Here is a 20,008-nt window from a genome sequence, read left to right on the forward strand (position 1 = left end):
TCTATGATTATCGAGGAAGTGGAGAGGTAATAGGCCTATAACACACCTCAGATAAGCTGCAGTTTGTGCATATTACATTTGCATGAAATGTCTTGAATTTTATTCCTATTAAGGTCAAAATCAAAGGGGGAAAATGAGTTCATTATATATATATATATATATATATATATATATATATATATATATATATATATATATATATATATAAGAATAGAAGAAGAGAAGAGAAGATAAAGATAAATCATTTTTTTTTGTTGTATTTTTATATGCGTGTGCCGTGTCAACACGCGAGGAAAAGTAAGTTATTGAATGATTTACGAGATGTTCATAGTTCTTGGAAACAGTTTCTTGGAAATAAATATTAGGTTTTTAGAACCAGGAATAGTCGTGAGGACTTTATATATATGTCTTAAATAGAGTCTGATAGGACTTGAGTAGAAGAACTGTACCAAAAAAGGAAAAGAGAAAAACTTCCTCCGACTGCTCTTCCGCTTGCCTGTTTCCCACCTGACTACAACCTGGATGTCTCTAAGTCCAACATAAACAAATTCACGATGAACCGCCGCCTTAAGTAAGACATTTTATCAAATCTCCAATACTAACGATTACTACAATACTATCCCATTGATTACTGTACATGCAATAACCCTTATGCCCGAGTGGCTTCCGGTCCTTGATAAGTGGTGACTAGCTTGTAAAACAAAAAGGAGCAAAATGTTTCTTCTTTTTTTAACAAAAAGAAATAAAATTTGTTATATTTGTTAGTTCCAGTAATGTGATAATTTTGCTCCATAAATGTGTCTGATGTGAGAAAAAGTTATTTTTTGAATAAAATAATCCAATGAGGTTAAGAGGTTTTAGGTGCATGACGCATGGCATCAATTTTAGTGATTTTACGTCAAGAAGATAGAGTCGAAACAGCGCGTTGTTCATTTGTGGTGCAGCGTCCTGAACTGAACTGAACGAAAATCTGACTCAACTGATTTGGATTTCGCGCGCAGCGACTTTTATACGCTTATAGGCTGTTAGAAAAAAAAAAGATTTTAGAAAGTGTTTTGTTCGAGAGTTGATTGGACAGAAAATGGACTCCTTGTCACATGGCATTGCCTTGTCATATGTCCGTGCAAAGAGGCACAGTTTGCTTTTTTACTTCTACAGAATTTGCGTGGGTGGATACGACAAACGTACGCATAATTGAAATGTTCCTGATCCATCCATTTTAATGTGTCTGGCGTATCGCTACAAATAATTTTAACCTGATATATATATATATATATATATATATATATATATATATATATATATATATATATATATATATATATATATATAGTAGAAATGGTAATTAATAAAAACTGAAGAAAGTGCTCAATACTGTTGTAGAGCAAATATGCATTTTATTTTTTATTACCGTATCTTTCTGTTAAGTTACATTATTGTTTCAGCTATCCGGGTAGTTGAAACAATAATGTAACTTAACAGAAAGATACAGTAATAAAAAAATAAAACGTATATATATATATACACACATATATATATATATATATATATATATATATATATATATATATATATATATATATATATATATATCCAAGATGGCGTTAACTACAGCTTCTCTTCCAAATTTTCGGATTCTCACCATGTCGTATCACATTTTAATTCCTTTTGGTGGATTGATTGTTGCTATTTCTTCTGATGAGTTAAGGGCATAATAGATTCACTAATTGCTATAATAATTAAGTGATTGATTCTGCGCTACGAAACAGACACTGTCAGGAACTGTAAGGATCAATTGATGTAAAGGAATAAAATACAAAATTGTCAACATCATGTATTTTGGAATATAAAGTTTTGTCATTTATTCTATATATATATATATATATATATATATATATATATATATATATATATATATATATATATATATATATATATATATATTAGCGATGGGAACACGCCAAGATTTTTCCCGAATCCGATACAAGTACCGATTCTGTACTAAATTCCCGATTCTCATACAATTACAGATTCCGATCCTCACCAATCTTTAAATATTTAACAATAAAGTTGCTATTTTTCCTGACTACCGTAAAGACACATGTTAAATGTGCATATATTTTCTCAAACATAAAAACACACTTCGTCTGTGTGTGTGTGTGGGGGGGGGTGATCTATAGATTTTAGTTTTGCTGATCTTTTAAAATCAATGAATATTTGTTACTCCATTACTGCTACAAGCGGTGGGAGATTCTGTTTTAGAACAAAATCAAATAAAAAAGATAAGTGAAGGAATCGTTTTTGGCATCGACAAATAGGCTCAAATTTTTCCGATTCCAATACCGATTTTGATGTCACCAAAATCTCGATTTTTCCGATTCCCAATTCCGATTTATCGCCCCGACACTAATATATATATATATATATATATATATATATATATATATATATATATATATATATATATATAGAGAGAGAGAGAGAGAGAGAGAGAGAGAGAGGGACATGGAGAGAGAGAGAGAGAGGGACATGGAGAGAGAGAGAAAGAGAGAGAGAGAGAGAGGGACATGGAGAGAGAGAGAGAGAGAGGGACATGGAGAGAGAGAGAGAGAGAGAGAGAGAAAGAGAGAGACATGGAGAGAGAGAAAAAAAGAGAGAGACATGGAGAGAGGCATGGAGAGAGAGCAATGGAGAGAGACATGGGGAGAGAGAGAGACATGGGGAGAGAGAGAGAGCCATGGAGAGAGACATGTGGGGAGAGAGAGATAGAGAGAGAGAGAGAGAGAGAGAGAGAGAGAGAGAGAGAGAGAGAGAAAGAGTGTTTGTGTGTGAGTGTGTGTGTGTGTCTGTGTGTGTGTGATATTCTATTTTCAATCAAGCTAAGCAAAAACGTCTGATTTTGACATGAACAAGAGACAAAATGCCCCCAAGAGAATGTGATCCTTCACTGATCTCAACTTTCAAATTTACTAACAAATCAGACAACTTGACACTTGCACTGACATATCCATTTTTAATGAGCACAAGCAACGAATTCAGAGGCGGACATTTTTTTTTTTAAAACAAAACTTCTTTGTATCAGGACAACGCGAAGTTACTCAGAAGAGAAATCAATACTGCGCAATAAACAAAATCATATACAGATTTAAACACACACAGACACGCTCACCCCCCCCCAACACACACACACGAACTTGAATGTCTACTAGACACTGTCCTCGAATGTCTAAGGTCTATCTGTACGGCACAAATCTCTATTTACTTATATACCTTGACATTGTATCCAATAATCCTAGATTTTTCCTTTCCACTGGACTCAAATATGAAGTTTCCAAACAAGTGCGGTTGGAAATTGCTCAACACTTGTTTCATTATAGACTCCCTATGCAGATACCCTTTAAAAAACGTCTATTCTCTCTCAAGACTAGGCAGAAGTATTTATATATCTTATAACAAAAACAGATAACATCTCTATAAGTAGATTATATGAATATATTTGTGTGTATAATAATGTTTATTTTTTGTAAGTATTAAAAAAAATAATTATAGTAATAATTATGCCAGTCACTTTTAAGAATTTGGTTCTTATTGTTTGAGCACGTTAAAGTTGAAATGAAAGTTGGTCACTTAAGCTCATGTGCGCAGATCATGATGTTAGATTTCTAAGATCACTCTCGTCCGTCTTAACATTTACGCTTTAATTTCAACTGTATTTCTTGCGGTCAACGTTGGCTGTACGGTTTGTTCTTTGCTAATGAAATCAGAACTGGTTTCATAACCGGGCTCAAATCTCATGAGCGGCTGTAATCGTCACTCCCTGCACTGATGATTTCAAAAAAGAGTGAACCATTAGTATAGGTATTAAAAATTAAAATCATAAGTGTATATATATATATATATATATATATATATATATATATATATATATATATATATATATATATATATATATTGTGTAATTAGGCAGCATGATTTCATTCAGACAAGCATTGCTAAATAGCAGGGAGTGTTCTTGCTTAATAAGCTTTCTTTGTAGTTTTTCAATTTTTTAATTGTCTTTCCTGTTTCTCGGTTGAATCTGTGTAAGAAAGTTCCATAGTTGTCTTGGTTGATTTTTTTTTTTTTGGTTGTTCTTTGCAAGTACTTTCGACTGAGTTTTTAACCACGTTGCTAACACACACACACACACACACACACACACACACACACACACACACACACACAAAGACGACTGTTGAAAACTCAGTCGAAAGTACTTGCAAAAAAAAAAAAAATGGACCAAGACGACTATGGAACTTTCTTACACAGATTCAACCGAGAAACAAGAAAGACAATTAGAAAAATTGAAAAACTACAAAGAAAGCTTATTAAGCAAGAACACTCCCTGCTATTTAACAATACTTGTCTGAATGAAATCATGCCGCCTAAATACACAATATATATATATTATATATATGTGTGCGTGTGTTTTAGTAAACACAAATACATGCATATAGAACTTGAATGCCTACTAGACACTATCCTCGAGTGTCTAAGGCCTCTCTGTACAGGGGTTTGCCAGAACAACTCAACATAAGGATACTTCTTCTTACAAATAAACCCTGATCAAACATTCAATATAACAAGTCCAAATAAGATCCCGTGGGTGTGGCTACACACATGCTTATTCAAGGAACGGTGTACCTTTTCCAAATGATCTAACCTCTAATAACAACACTAAGCTGGATCTCCCACCAGACTAGATGCATTCTTGGCCTGGACCGCAAGAAAGATACACTATAACATAGTTATCTGGTCGATTGGAGAGAGGAAATTTAATGGTTTTAACTTCTTTGCTAACTCAACGTTCAGAGGTGATCGAGAACTTTAATGGAACTCATTTTTAATCTTTTTTATAATTATTAATATATGTGTCTTTCTAATATATTCAAAACCATGAGAGTGAATAAATATACTCTATCGGACACGGCTACCACATCTGGGGAGGTGTCGCTCATGTAACGTTACATGGTGTTACAGTTTACTTTAATAATTCACAAAAATAAAACCGGAAATAAATAAATAAAAATCCCGGTTGGCATCTTTTCTCTTTTAACACGTTTCATTACCGTTACTTTCCCGTCTCGACAACACTTTAATGTCTTTCACCATCGTCCATCTCGCCCGGTGTACACTTTTCTTCTTCCACTGACCACAAGCCGGCTACAGCCGGCCCATTCTCGTATTCGACTTTACACGTTAATTTTCTTCAATTTTGACTTTGTTTCTGCTTCGAGCATGTGGTGTCCTTTTTTTGTTTTTTTCCCCCCCTTTTTCTTCTCATGTACACTTCCTTATCTGCATATGTGCATTTCTTAGCCACTACTGCTGCTGCTAATCTCTTCGCAAGCCAGCCATCCTTCGCTGCTGCTGATATTTTCCTATGCACTCATATGCACTATGTTACAGCTCAGAGCACTCCTTATCTTGATAGAGTACAAAATTGAATTCGCAATCTAGCAGAGAATCATATTTTCTCGTCTTCACAGAGAAAGAGACGTAGTTAGTCTTTCTTTACTCTATTGTTATTTCCATGAAAGGTGTTCGACTGAGCTCTAATCTGATTCCTTCTTATAAGGCATTCACTCCAGGATCTCCTTTTATTATCACAACCGAAAATTTTTTTTCTTTCTTCCTACATATGTCTAGTGGTTCTTTTCAAGAACTTCCAATCCTTGTAACACATTATCATGGGACTACCTCCCTGCAGGCTACAACATGATCGTCTTCAAACTCAATGTCAGCAAATACATTCCATAATAAACCGTCACTATACATGAACAAACTTTGTTCATTTCCTTCATCATTTTCAATCCTCTCATAATATTCTTCATCATTCAACCCAACATCCATTCATGTCATTAGCATTTATACTCGAATGACTTTTGGCCTGGATAAGTGTTGGCGTAAAAGTGTTAAGTAAATAACTAAATAAATAATAGCTCTGCAATCAACTATCTACATGCTTTTTTTTATAGGTTTAACAAGAATTTTAAAATCAGTAGTTTTTACTTTAACGTTTTGTGCTTACATAAAACAAATAAATATAATTATAATAAAAGATTGTAATATGGCTGTCAGGTTTAGCATATATTTTAAGGTTTTATATTTTTCGGGGTCTGATTTATGGCTATATCCATTAATGGTCTGATCCACATTGCAACGTAATCTGGCCCTGCTATTAAAATGACGTGCAAAGTTAGCATTTTCATTATGACGTGAGCATGACGTCACAGGGCATAATGCATATATAGGTATGGGGATTGGAAGGCAGAAGAAAGAAGCAAAAGAAGAAAAAGAAAAGGCACATAGGAAGGTACGCTCAGCAAGCATGCGACGGCTTTTTCTTTTACCCTCATCGATTGAGAGCCAGCTGTATTGACAACCAGCTGTGTTTGGTGCTGTGCATTGACAGCCAGATATGTTTGGTGCTATCTATTTACAGCCAACTATATCTAGTGCCGTGTATTGACAGCCAGCCGTGTCTGGTGCGGTATATTGACAACCAGCCAGTTTTAGTGCCGTGTATTGACAACCTGCCGTGTCTGGTGCCATGTATTCCACAGTCAGCTGTGTCTAGTTTTGTGTATTCAGTCAGCCGTGTCCAGTGTGGTTTATTCATAGCCAGTTGTGTTTGGTGCCTTGTGTTCCCAGTCAGCTATATTTGGTGCTGTGCACTGACAGCCAGCTGTGTCTGATGCCGTGTATTGACAGCACGCTATGCTTAGTAATATGTAATGACATCCGGCCTATGTGGTGGTTAAAAAGAGAGAACATACTGGTGTTAAATACGGGTCGGGTGATTAGCGTGGTAAACGATGAAAATAAATAACGTGAAAGTTTGTGTCCAAGTTCTAATTTCCTTTGCGATTGTCTTTACGTGCAACGTTTGGGTCTGTTAGAATAACAGGCGCTAAAACATATTTAATTTCTGGCATAAATAATTCAAATCTTCTCTCGCTCTCTTTCTCTCTCTGTTTGTATGTCTGTCTGTCTGTCTCTCTCTCTCTCTCTCTCTCTCTCTCCCTCCTTCTCTCTCTTTCTCTCACGTTCTCATTAAATTTTAACCTGTATCGTCTTATTCGTTTAAATCTCTTTGTAATTCATGTTCATTTGTGGACTCAATTTAATGGCGGTTAGCCATCAGCCAGATTTCTACCTCCATCCCTTCAAAAAAACAAACAAAACAAAATAAAACACCCCAAAGTCAACAAAGTTAAGATGGGTTGCTTCCTGTTGATAGAAGTATGTCTCTGATCCTGTGCAGTTCTAGGAGGTCCACCTTCCTATGTTTTGTCTTCCCCCTTTGAGAAGGGGTTAGTTTATTACTAATTGCCTGATACGCCCGTACCTGGGAATGTTAACGGGGCTACCCAGGCATTTTCTTTCAGAACAGAGTGCTCTTCCTCTAGGACGATGGCTTTTCAAATCCCACTTTCCGACCCTTGTGACACATTATCCCGCTGTGGGAGGAAAATAGATAACTTCACGGACTTACTTTGAACTGGAATATCATCTGTAAATTCAAGCCCCGCCAAAATGGTATCAACAACACTGTGCAACTCTCAAAAAAATACAGGACATATCTGACCATTTTTATATGTGCTGTAACATGGAAAATCCATTTCTGGCCTATTTGTCGAATTAGGTACATTGTTTTTTTTGGGTTTTTTTTTTTTTTTTTCAAAATTGTTACTTTCAAGAATTTTGCAGAGAATCTTAGTGATGCGAGTGAAGAACATGGTGAGGAATTCCATCAGGATATTTCAGTGATGAAGAGACGGTTTAAAGGAAAATGGAACACTGATCGAATATAAAAGGGATGATGACACTCAACACAAGAGTATTAAAGCGACAAATGTCATTTCAATTGGCAATTATTCTGTTTTTCATTCATAACCAATAATAATAAATAGGCTTGTTTCCAGAGAAGGATGACGTAAAGTTGAGACAGAGGATAGAGGTCAAATGTTGTAGACAAAACATGACTCAAACGATGACGACTGATAAATGACGTCACGTTTTTTGAGTGAGAGAAAACTAAGGTTTTCAGATGAGGTTCTTACTGGAAGCCGTGCGAACGAGTCACCGTCAATGATGTAGAAAACTGATAATCTCATCTAATACTACCGTTGTTTCTGTCCGTCTGCGTCACTTATTTCATTAAGTAAGAAAGTTAAGTTTTAAAAGTAAATAACTAGATAAAATAACATTAGTCTCTCTCCTCTAAGTTCATTCTCTCCAAATAAAACCTTGAAGAAAACTCAGCGAACGTCTCCTTGTGTCTTTTCTGCATAAGAAGATTTATTTGTCTTAGTTAAATAGCGAAGATGATCGACAGCTACTCATGAAAAGAAAAAGAAACTACGACTATGAAGACAATACAAAGACCCCGTATAAACACCCGCATGTTTAGGTAAAGATATTTTATTTTGTTATTGTAAATTTAACAATAGAAAGGTATTTTACTTTACGTGCAAAAAGAGCTAATAAAAAAATTAATCTCTATTTATATAAAGTTAGGTATGTGAATATGTTTATGCATTTCTATGTATATTATTCACTCCTAAACTAATCAACTGATCATTATGAATTTTAAAACACAGTTGCTAGGCAAAAGGGTAACTAATGGGATATGTTTACTTATATTTAGTTCCGTGCAAAGGAGTTAATTATATGACATAGACTTTTTATTTTATTTTTGTTTTCTCCCCAAACAAAACATATTGGCACTTGGAACGTAAGGGACTGCTATTTGAGATCATGTCCAACAGGAGACTGTGGGGAGTTAAGCAGCAATATGCCTTTTCACATGACATTTACATTTCTGCAGGTGGGTTCAATCATGGAAGCAGGAAACAGGGAGGGAATTCCAAAGTTTAGCAGTCCGGGGGGGGGAACTATTACAGCAGAAGACTTTCAGGTATCTAGGGACCTCGACAGTAAAGGGGTGGGATTTTGCTGCTTGTCGGGTTTGTCGGCAGTATCTGCGTCAAGAGGGGCACAAGTACTATCAGTTCATCAGAGCACATTCCATTAACGTATTTGTCCTTTACATGCATAGACAGGGATGCTACAGTGCACATTCAGATTTTTCCTGCTTCTTTTTATTTCTTCCAAACTCCAATATTTTCACTTGACAAATTCTATTGACTTACAAATCGGTTTTACCTATGAGTAAAAATAAATAAATAAACTGTAACCAGTTCCTTCCTAATAAATTTAAATATTGTCCTTGAAGGATATTAAATTTATTAGGTGAGAACTGGTTACAGTTTTTTCTTTTTTTTTTTTTTTTTTTTTTTTACTTCTAGGTTGAATCTATTAATATTGTACTTGAACAATGGGTGTATGGTGGCGTCACCTTTGTAAACCAGTCACATCTGTCACTTGCAGGTGGTCCGGTCAACTGGTCACTGGTCACTGGTCATCACGTGATGCTCAAGTCTCACCAATGCCTCCTAGTAGCTGCTTGCGCACAGCAGCAAGCACGCTTGGGTGACGATCTTAACTGACCAACCAAATATGGTGGGGCAAATCAGTTGGTAGATGTTTTCTGGTAAAGAAATGCATTTTCCTTTTTTTGATCCCTAAAGACTTGCAGATGACGATCTCTCATCTGTTGCGTGTCTCCACTGGCAGCAGGCTGGAATAACGGATGGATGTTACATACTAGGTACCCTACGTTAGCTGTGATTAAGTTAGCTAGCATGGATTGTAACAAGGGTCTCACAGAGTGCATGATGATAACCCATATCTATAAAACAGCATCATTACCAGGCTTAAATGAAAGATGGGTGGCGTAAAGTTGAGGCTGAGGGCAACAGGTCAAAGGGTAGATGAAACAGAGTTGAACGATGACGAATGACGTCACGTTTTTTGAGCTGATAGAAACAAAGGTTTTTTTCAAATCAATCTCTCTGTGGAAGCCATATGAATGAGACACCGTTAATAATGTAGGGAACTCGATAATCTGAGTGGAATGTTACCTAGATGTTTTCTGTCTGTGTGCATCATTCATTTCAGTAAGAAAGTTAAAAAGTAAATAATCAGCTAAAATTAATCTCTCTCTCTTTCTCTCTGTCTGTCTGTCTCTCTCTCTCTCTCTAATATTTTAGACAACGAATTTTTTTAAATTCACACGCCTCCATTTTCAAGTGTCTATTAAAAAGTAAATAATTGATTTACTCACCGAAGTTTTATATATCACAAATTGAAGAGAAAATGTCAATAAATAATATATTCAAATTTAAAACAAAAAAAGTAGTGTTTTTTAGAAATTTACCTGTAAAGTCCGAAGTTTAAAACCTTTTTTAAAAAAAAAACACACGTTGTTTGTTTTTATTTTTTTTTAATGAAACCTTGGTCCTTGCTCCTTTAATTGAAAAATAAATTAGGGCTTGAATTACATTTTTCGAGGAGTTATAAGCTTGGAAAGACGGGGTGGAATTATTCACTATTTTTCATGAAATTTCTGACACAGCTACCGATACGATGACTTGCATAATGGCTCGAAAAAATCGACCCCTCCTTGTAGAAAACTGCCCAGTTGAGGGTGAAGAAGTCTGGCCAATTTTTCGACATCTGTCGCCTGAAGGGTCGAACTTCAAAACGATACCGATCTCGTGAAAATCTGTCGCATCTGTCGAAAGTTTTAGGCATACATACATACATACATACATACATACATACATACATACATGTATTAGGAATTTAGGAAGATTTTCTTAGAGGGGGTGGGGCTGTTCTGCTCGGATTTCTACTGGCACTTCAAGTACTTTTATTCGAGCAGTATTGTATTTTAATTTTACAATCTTCTGATATTCCTCTGACCTGGTCTATCGGTTTCTGTTTAAGTTTTTGCCAACATTTTAGTCTGGATTTCCTTGATCTTTGGAGACTTTAACTTTTGCACCAAGATTAAACACTTGTTGGAACTAGATTTAGAAAGAAATTGGTTTCTAAGCCAAAGTAATGCTCTTTGATAAAAAGGATAAAATTCACAAATGTCATGGTAATACGAGACTTCGCTAGGAACTCTCACACTGCACGTGATCTGGAAGTAAGACTAGATTTCGTCCTTTGTTGTTGGTCGATTCATTCAGAAATTCACAAACAGTTACCAACAAAATGTTAAAAGGACAACAAACAAGATGATGATAATCGATCGAAAGGTACGTCCAAGGATGAAGCATTGTTATCACATCTGAACAGGAGCTGCTAGAAAGACCATATGTTGCCTTGACAGAGTTACAAAACAGACTTCGTAGCCTAGTAAGTGATGCACTTTTCTCTTCTCTGCAACCTCTCTCTCACAGAAGAGACGTCACGAGCCTGTCTCTGCTTTATCGTTATTTTCATGGCAAATGCTCGTCTGAGCTCAAATCTATGGCTCCCCCATCGCCAAACATTCACGAGAAACACTCGTCTAGCTGAAAACACTATCAATAATTTCTCCCACTCTTTATATGTGCCTAAACCTAAACGTACATTCTATGAACAAAGCTTCTTTCTTAGAACTGCATACCTGTGCAACTGTTTTCCGTTTGCCTGCTTTCCAGCTAACCACAATATGGTCGTCTTCAAGTCCAATGTAAACAAGTTCTTAATGAACCGTTCCATTTAAGTAATCTAATTTATCAAATTTACACTTCTAACGATTACTATGATATTGTTCCTTTGACTACTGTGCACTCTTTAAGCCTTATCCTCGAGTGGCCTTTGGGCCTTAATAAGTGGTGATTTCTTATTAAAAAAAACGTATAAATCATTTTAACTTTATTACTTTATTATTTATATACTCTTGTTGATTATAATCAATGCTTACTCATACATCAACATGACTCTTCACATAACATAACAACATTCGTACATAAGCGGCTTACGGTCAATATAATTAGAATGGAAGCGTCGTTTTGATACAATTTTAAATTTAAAAAGAATTTGACATCTTACATAATCATAGAAGATAACATTGAATTATTATTTTAGATATGACTAGCAGGGAGACCCAACATATGTTCAACCCTCTAATACTTTTATTGTCGTCGCAATCCGTGAAATCGTCCATTTTTTTTAATTAAATCGATTGAGTGCCTGCTCTAATTAGCCCCACCCCACAGTGTAACACCCTCTCTCCGCAGTCTACCCCCGCCTTGCAGTCTACCCCCCCCCCCCGCAGTCTAACTCTCTCCGCAGTGTACCGTGAGGATGATTCACATGCCTCCCCGCAGTGACTTAGTCTACAATACATTCTAGTCTACAATGAGAATCTACTGCTGATTTTATCAAATCTATAAATAATTGCTTCATTTAAAGTTTAAAATGCAAAAGTGCCACGGTTCAATCGTGCTCTAAAAAAAAAAAAAACTCCCACTCATTTCGAACGCGCCCCTGTTTTATAAAATAATCTACAGTTGATTTTTATATGTTGGGCCTTTCTGCTCGTGCGCTGATAAAACTTTTCAAATTCACTTGTGATGTTAGGTTGTTTCTTTAATCAGATTTTGTCGATTATCGATACTCATCAGACGCATTCCGATACAAAACTTACGCAAGAACACTCCCAGACACATCAAGTACCTTCGTATAAAATTTAAAAAATAAAATCGGCCCAGCCGTTTCCGAGCCCATAGGGAATGAACTCTCTCTCTCTCACACACACACACACACACACACACACACACACACACACACACACACACACACATACAAAGTTCTTTTTATATAATAGTAGAGACGTACGTGGACCAATTTTTCCCTTTAAAACTTTTGTTGCTTATTTATTTTACAATTATAAATAAATATAATAGTGCACGTAGAAGGAATGGTAAATTTGTACAAGTAGAAAGATGCATCAAATTAATGGAACTAATTAATGGAATAAGTAAGTAACATAAGTCGGCAGCCATTTGCAAAAATAATTGAAAGAATTTCGGCAGAAAATAAATATTACTCAATCTGACGAGAATATTAAAGTGCTATACAAAAAAAATGTATTTTGTATGACGTTTCTGAATTTTTTAGATGAGGATTGGTTATTCATATTATTTGGATTTATCGGACTAGTGTTCTCATCTTGACTGTCATTTTCACAACGTTTCAGCCGATGTAATCTCTGGCCTTCTTCAGGTGTATCTTGTCAAATTCGGGAATGTTTCTGTCGAACTTGGGAATTTGGACGGAATTTTGAGCAGAACCCTTTATTTACTTCACGGGGGTAGCATGCTCTTGTTCCGTCAGCCATGACTGGATAGAGGTCCTAAGTAATTTGCTATTGTATTTTTCGCTTGCCCTCACTGAAGATTGCACCTTAACCTTTAGGAGAATATCACTTTTTATAATTGATTTTCCAAGTACTCTAACCACTGCACCACGAGTCCTTCCAGACCAAATATTCCCGAGTTCGACAAGACACATCTGAGGAAGGTCGGAGGTTGCATCAACCGAAACGTTGTGAAAATAACATTCAAGATAGGAACAGTAGTCCAATTAATCAAAATAATACGAGTATTTTGTATGTAGCAAATTATGGATCGATTTTGCAAATACTATTTTAATAGAAACTGCTCCAGGCAGGGCGTGAAGCCACTTGATTTAAGGAGCTAAAAAGTATGACTTCAAGATCATAAACTAATCAACGATAAGTGTTAGACTGATAGGTTCTGATCCAGAAAGCAGCAATTCTTTCCCCTTTTTTAAAATATCGCTCATGGATGGTGAGGACTAAAGAATAAAATAAGGGAAGTGAGAGTTACAAGTCTGCTGAAAGTAAACTTAAGACCCACTTTGTAATCTTCTAAAAGATAATTTAAATATTACGGTATCGTTTGGTTTGACTGACTTTGCGATACCAGCACTGGTACTTCAAAAGTCAGCCAAACAGTTTTCTTAACTGGAATAAATATATTTATGAAAAAAAAAAAAAAGAAGAAAAACAACTGAACCAAAATAAGGTACGTATATTTGTACTGATATTATAATGGCGGAATTAAAAAAAGACAAAAAATAAAAAAAATTAAAACATAAAAAAACAGGCTAGCCTGAAGCAAGTAGAGTAATGATGTCAGGAGGGTTGCTATTTTTTTTAGTTTGATTTGAAACTCTAACTAGTAACATTTTTATAGATATATAAATATATATATAAAATAAAATAAAAAAATTACATTATGTCTCGGCAGCCGTGTCAAACGCATATCTTATTTTTCTTTTATTAATATTATTGGGATTTTTTCCCTTTTCCTTGTACCTATTTGTGAATTATTCCATGGATTTCGGCCTTTTGGGTTATTTTGGACCATCTTCCAATTACGTGATTTCCTTGGATTTTACTTGTGCGAATGGAAATTCAATTAACTTTCTTGGATTTATATTTTTGGATTTTACCGTCATTGGATAATTTACCTTTCACCAGACTATCCATTCACGTGTAATCACCTTTTTCTTCACCATATTCCCTCTGCTTCACTTTTTTGTTATCAAGTAAGATCTTTGACTTACTTGCAGTTTCATCAAATACTTTTGTATGCAAAATCCGATCCCGCATTTTGCTAATTCCTACCCTCTGATGAGAAGGAAAATCTTTCTTCGAAACTCCACGGATTAAGGACTATCCACTTATCAAGTGTTTCCTTTTCAGATTAAATATGTTTTTAACTCTTTTTCAAAGTGTTTTTAACATGTTTTATTAACTGTTTGCTCTCATATATATATATATATATATATATATATATATATATATATATATATATATATATATATATATATGTAGAGAGAGAGAGAGAGAGAGAGAGAGAAAGAGAGAGAGGGAGGGAGAGAGAGAGAAAGAGAGAGAAATAAAAAGGAAACAAACCGTATTATGTGTTCATCAACGTTTCGTCTTTATTTCGAGACTTCCTTTGGATGAATGAGATTAAGAAACAAAAAATACAAATACAAAATATTTGAAAATGTTTCACGTGCACAGTGTGATGCAGTTCTATTTCTGAAAAACGGAAAAAGACGTTGGAAATTCAAAAAGGAGGGGGGAGGGTTGAATTTCCAACGTCTTTTTCCGTTTTTCAGAAATAGAACTGCATCACACTGTGCACGTGAAACATTTTCAAATATTTTGTACTGGTAGTTTTTGTTTCTTAATCTCATTCATCCAGAGGAAGTCTCGAAATAAAGACGAAACGTTGATGAACACATAATACGGTTTGTTTCCTTTTTATTTCTCTATTTTGTCGGAATACTATTTCCATTATTTTCATCATATATATATATATATATATATATATATATATATATATATATATATATATATATTGAAAAATAGTTTGACATTAGTTGTTTTATATATCCAAATTAAGATTCTTAATAATTACTGAGAATAATATAAACATATTCTACATATTCTAGCAATGTAAAAACAAAAAACAAAAACCAAACAATAACCAGAAAAAGCAACAAAATCATGATTTTGTGTTATTAGATCAATTCACAAAATAACTACGTTAATTTCTGATACACGTCATTTAAATTTAAAATAATAAAATAGCGATCTTTTTCTTCTTCTTTTTTTATACAGGAATTGCTCCAGGCATGAAGTCACAGGAGGTAAGGAACTAAAAATACTACATCAAAGTAAAAAAAAAAAAAAAAACCAGCTAACGATGAATATTAGACGGCTAGATTCCGATCCAGAAAACAGCAATTCTTCCCTCTTTGTCAGAAACATTGCTCATGGAATGTGAGGACTAAAGGATAAAATCAAAGAAGTGAGAGTTACAAGGTTCACTATCTTCTCCCCTTATTAGTCCAGATCATCCAAAAAGAGTTGGTTCTTGTTCAGAATTCTACATTATTCTATATTAAATAAAAAAAAGAACAAAATAAAGAAAAATCTCTATGATGTACATAGTTGTGACGATACGAAAATATCATATTCCAAAAATCACATAATTTGATCAAGTAGTTTTATTTTTAAATAAGAAAAATCAAATTTTATGAGTATGTGATGAGTGACTGCTTTGCTCGCCATTTTGAAAAAAAAATGGCTAAAAGAAAAGAACTAAAGAAGATAACTACACAATCATTCCTACTTACTGAATTTGTGTTATGTCTTTGAGTTTCCATTAATCGCTTAAAAAGGAGTTCTTTTATAAAACTAAAACTACTTGATCAATTTATGGGATTTTTGGAACGTGACATTTTCGTTTCGTCACGGGTACACATATCATGAAGATTTTTCTTTATTTTTATTTTTTAACATAGGGAGAATTTCAGATAAAATAACTCCAAAGAATCTTCTGATGAATTTCATCAACATTTAATTATCGATAAATGTAATCAATAATTTTATAAGTTCTATGGGGTGTGGTTGAGTATGTGTGTTTGGGGGGGTCATATTGATTCCTTACGCTGATGACAAACTGAGTTCAATTCCAATTGCGGATCGATTCTCCCTTGGAGTACGAATCGCCTCCACCCATTGCCAAAAAAACAAGTTATATTCTATGAATCATTTATTACAGATATTACGTTCTATGTCGGAGTGCAATGCAACAAATCACTGACAAAAGCAGGTGGTTTTCCCTGGAGTTTGAGGAACAGCAAGTCTCCGCAGCATTTTCACAACAGCCATTCACCATCGAGTTCTTGCTGATAACTACTGCTGTTTTTTTTCTGAAATTTTAGTGACAATACAAACCTGCTAAGAATGTAACACAGTACACGTTTATACACATAGATCCAACACGTTGTATGCAGTCTACGTCACGAGAAACATAGCACAAGTAATAACTCCACTCCTTTTCTTTCTTTAACAACATTTATTTCCAGTTACTTTCCTGGATGAACATATTTCGAGCATGTTCGTCTTCTCTCACGTGATTGTCCTAGCTAACGTCCTTTCTTTCCTTTTTATAGTCTTTCTTTTTTTTTTTTTTCTTACCATGACGTCATTTCGTTCACGGCTCGATATTTGCATATAGCCGTCATATGTGCTCTGTTACAAGAATTCCAGTATTTTCCATACATTTTTAGCGGAGATCTTGATGTTTCCCTCCATCTTCGATCTTTCCATCCTTCTTGAGACTTCATGATTATTATAATTATTATTTGTGCCTACTATAAGTCCTCACAGAGAGATTACTCACCGACAACAACCGTTGGTGTTCCCTTAAATCTGAGTAACAACAAGTCAGATTTCCAGTACTCTCCACCTTTTTCGATAACCTTTGCAAATAAATTTACATTATCGCAACAGCTGCTTACCATTGACTTCTCTTGGCAGCAACCATTAATCTTCGCATACTTGGCTCTTATACAGGTAGAGAATTGCATCAGCAGTGAGATATCTACTGGAGCGGAAGAAGGATACTACCATTTTTCTAGCAGCCTTGGCAACAGATTGGTGTACGTGTTCCATTTCAGATAAGGAATAAAGGTCAGACCCAGAAGCTTGTCAAAACATGATGCCTCCCCAAGAAGAGAGCCATTCATTCAATTGATGCCAGACGGGGATCAGAGCATTGATGATGGAAAGAGAGAAGCTTGGTTTTAGATGTATTAAAATTAACCAGCCACCTCTTTCCCCATTGCACCACAGGATCAAGATCAGAGGAGAGAGAATCAGAGAGAACTTGATCATTTACGATAACCTTTGCAAATAAATTTACATTATCGCAACAGCTGCTTACCATTGACTTCTCTTGGCTGCAACCATTGATCTTCGCATACTTGGCTCTTATACAGGTAGAGAATTGCATCAGCAGTGAGATATCTACTGGAGCGGAAGAAGGATACTACCATTTTTCTAGCAGCCTTGGCAACAGATTGGTGTACGTGTTCCATTTCAGATAAGGAATAAAGGTCAGACCCAGAAGCTTGTCAAAACATGATGCCTCCCCAAGAAGAGAGCCATTCATTCAATTGATGCCAGACGGGGATCAGAGCATTGATGATGGAAAGAGAGAAGCTTGGTTTTAGATGTATTAAAATTAACCAGCCACCTCTTTCCCCATTGCACCACAGGATCAAGATCAGAGGAGAGAGAATCAGAGAGAACTTGATCGTTTACGATAACCTTTGCAAATAAATTTACATTATCGCAACAGCTGCTTCAATTGACTTTTCGACAACAACAACCATTGATCTTTACCGGAATTTGAGTAGCAACAAACCTCCCCAGAGTCCCAGTCCTCTTCGCACTCATCTAGTGGAGATCTGGTTGGTGCTTTCTCTCCTCGGTCTTGCCATTTTCTTTGACCTTTCATTTGATGTGGTGCCAGTCGATGCCGACACTACTGTTTTTCAGGAGAGGGCGTAGTTAAGTTAGAATTTAAGGTTAAAATCTTAAAATTATTATTTTTATTATCTGGTTTGTTGATTTTTATTCATATACCGCTTTATATTGATTGTCCATTTAAGCATGAATCGTCCCCTCCCAACTATTGGTGTAACAGTGTGGACGTATGCAAATGACCGAGCCGTGTGCGAGGTTACATCACAGCAAGGAAGAAGGAAAGAAAAAGATATTAAAAAGAATATATCGACCCTTGAGGCTAGAGACAGGAAGATGACAGAAGATGTGTTGCCCACGTGGGCCGAGAACAACAAAGAAAGACATGTCTTAAACATAGCCGTACAAAGGTAGAGTGTCACGTGTTCGCACGACAGAGTTTTATTAAGCACATTGGAGTACGGGAAGACTTTTAAACAAGAGACAAGATGTTATGCTGCAAGTACCTGTAAATAAATGTCTGTTGTTTTAACTGGAATAAAAGGGAGTCGAATTCTTTCCTGGGCTTTGTTTCCTTGCGATTGTCTGCATACAACGTGTGGGTTTCGATTATTGAAATGTAACGACACCGTTTATGAAAAAAGGTTTACTACTTTACGCGGGTAAAAGAACATGTTTAATCGAGTAATCATTTTTTTTATGGAAATCGCTTCAGACAAGGTATGAAGCGGCTTGATATAATGAGCTCATAAAAACGAAAGATGATTATAAAAGTGACAGATGCTTATTGACCTTAATCTTGAAAAGACCAAGTTTGAAAGTAGGAGAAAAAAGTCAGCAGGAAGAGAATTTCACAAGTCTGGTCTGTAGTTCTTAGAATGAAGCTACTGGAATAGGAAGCCGTATTACAATGAGGTATCATAACAGCGAATTGGTGAAGACTATGAGACCAACGAGTCAAACGAGCTGGAACAAAGGAAGCAGGAAATATATCAGACAATTCTGAAAAACACATACCATAATAGTATAGTATAATTACTACAGCATTTCGTCATTAAATAGCCTAAAGTCTTGATGCACCATAAAACCGATGAATAACGTCCCGTTAAACTAAATTACATTCTCCCACTTGAACTAGTTTTTTTTTGTTTTTTGTTTTTTTTTGTTTTTTTTTACGGATATCGTATAGAACTACAAAAATATTAAGATAGCAATTTGCAAAGTTTCCAAGGTTTCTGTTTTACATTTAAAGATTTGTTTTGTTTGAAAAAAAAAAAAAAAAAGGAAATGTATTGTTTTAAGAATAATCGCAACTAAAGTTTGTATTAAAAAAAATAAATAAATTCAACCAAAAATAAAATTTGAAAACGAAAAAAAAAAAAGAAAAAGAAAAAAATACTGATTATGAAGAATAAAAAAGTGAAGGTGAGGGCGAGGGAGGTAGATAATGCAATTTGGGTTCATTTGGAAAATGTAAGAAAAACTCAAACTGTAGAAAAAGAAAAATGAAATAAATCAAATCTTGGCTTTAATTCAAAGAAGATGGATGAACAATTCTATGTTAAGTCAGCAGTATTAAGGATGATTCAGTGATAAAACACACACACACACACACACACACACACACACACACACACTCATGATTGCATATATATATATATATATATATATATATATATATATATATATATATATATATATATGTTTAAAGAAAAAATAGAAAAAAACGAATGAAATTATTAAAAA

At 35.0% G+C, this 20,008-nt stretch overlaps 1 long non-coding RNA gene across 1 annotated transcript in view; it reads left to right on the top strand.

Moving 5' to 3' along the window:
- Positions 1–20,008, top strand: part of LOC145280027 (uncharacterized) — a 97,500-nt gene that overhangs the window by 62,654 nt on the left and 14,838 nt on the right. Inside the window, exon 2 of the long non-coding RNA XR_013868528.1 lies at positions 15,608–15,636. This is a non-coding gene — a long non-coding RNA (uncharacterized LOC145280027). The remainder of the gene's footprint in view (positions 1–15,607; positions 15,637–20,008) is intronic.

The sequence above is a fragment of the Euprymna scolopes genome, chromosome 7, assembly GCF_053919585.1.
Source record: "Euprymna scolopes isolate OS-2025 chromosome 7, ASM5391958v1, whole genome shotgun sequence".
Lineage (NCBI taxonomy): Eukaryota > Metazoa > Mollusca > Cephalopoda > Sepiida > Sepiolidae > Euprymna > Euprymna scolopes.